This window comes from Ptychodera flava, chromosome 5, assembly GCF_041260155.1.
Source record: "Ptychodera flava strain L36383 chromosome 5, AS_Pfla_20210202, whole genome shotgun sequence".
Taxonomy (NCBI): Eukaryota; Metazoa; Hemichordata; class Enteropneusta; family Ptychoderidae; genus Ptychodera; species Ptychodera flava.
In genome coordinates this window covers 6,853,887-6,855,683 of record NC_091932.1, presented here as the reverse complement: position 1 = coordinate 6,855,683, position 1,797 = coordinate 6,853,887, and positions in this window count along the sequence as shown.

The following is a 1,797-nucleotide window of genomic DNA, read 5'->3' as shown; positions in this document are numbered from 1 at the left end:
GCTAACAACGAAAAATGTATGTGTGGGAAATCATCATGCAGCTTGTGGAGTGAAAGGAGATTTCAACATCTTGGTTTTGTATATTTTGTTTATTTTTTTGTTTTGAGAAAATCAACAATTTAGTTTTGTCAATAGAGTTACACCTGGATAGCTTCCATAATTTTTGATTCCTAAATGTCCGTAAATTTTAGATAACTTGTCTAGTGCCACAAGTTGGACCCTGACCGCTGAATTTTATTCTTAATTTAAACAGAGGGTTAACGGTTTCATTGTTGTAAGTTTTAAGGAACGTTTTAGACCTTCAGTTTCGGTGTTTGTACAACCTTGATGGCACTTTATATTTTTAGGAACCGTAGGTAAAACAAATAAATGCATAAGTCAATTGAGATGAATTCAACTTCACAGTGTATCTCTTTGAGAGTCTTTTGTCCTTCCGCGTTCTCTGAGAAAAAATTGGTAATGCACCGGAATTGTAGTTCGATTCAAAACGATTACTGTTCATCTTCGTATCGTAATATGATTGTCAAACTACTTCACATTTACGAGTCAATGGCAAGAGCCTAACCCTATCAATTATTTTACTAGTGCCTTTGATAAAGAAATGCCTATGGGGAACTGTTCAATGACCAGCCCATAAAGACAAGAAGCTATTTTGTAGAATTTGATATAACCGGTTTTTTATATTTCCAAACAATGGATTTTCCAATTACAATCCTTTCATATTTTTCTTCTATAGTCCTAGGATTAAGAAGTCCAATCATCCTATGTATGATCAGTTTGTAATCTAGATACATCTCATAATTCTTAAAAATACAACTGAGTTGTATCGATTTTCATTCGACGGATTCTGTTTTTGAAAATCTGCTTTTCCATTAGTATGCAAGTAAATTGGCTTTCCATGTTGAATTCAAAATAGTTTGAAGTGTGACGATGTATTTCTATATAACAAAGCTTACATATATCTGAAATTTATATTCCATTTACAATAAACAGCGGGTTAAACTTTCCAATAATGTAGCAGTAATATCAGTTTCATGTCATTTACATAATACTTTGGGATAAATTGCTTACTAAAATTAAATGTGTCTCACTAAGTACCGAATCGCAGTATCCAGATTAATCGGGTCTTTTATAAGATATATGGAAGCCATTAAAAACATTTGTTTCATATTTTCACCATTTTGTTTAAACGTCTAAAAGTATTGTCTAAAATGTTCACACTTTGTTATCAATTCACTTGGTTAGCTTTTCCATTTTAATGTTAACGTTTTTGATAATGTACAGCTGAAAGTAAGTAATGTACATTTTTACCAAGAATTTTCTTTTAAAATTGCATTTTTGACAAGTAATAAAGATCAGATCACATGCTTCGTGATGAAAACTAATAATAGGCTTTTGGAATTTACCAACATGAGTGTAATGAGAGTTGCACAGATAGAGTGTGCAAGAGCTATTTGAAGAAAAACCACAGTTGACTATCTTAAAGTGCCATTGTAACATACTACCTTCAACAGTTTAAGCTTTGCATTTCCGATCTGTTGTGATAACATTTAATTAAGCTTCGCTTCGATGAAATTTGTGTGCGATGTGTGATAGTGAGCGTACGAGCGTGAGTGCTTCACAAACTCTACAGAGTGTGGAGGGGTCGCAGTCAGAAAAAATGTAACAGCTTAGTTCGGTTATTGAACCAATACTTTTGAGATTGGGGATTTGGCCAAGCGGTTTTGTCTGTGGCTTCTCAGCTAGGTGAATGGGTTCCGCACATTGTGAGTTCGAACCCGATTGAAACCACCGTAT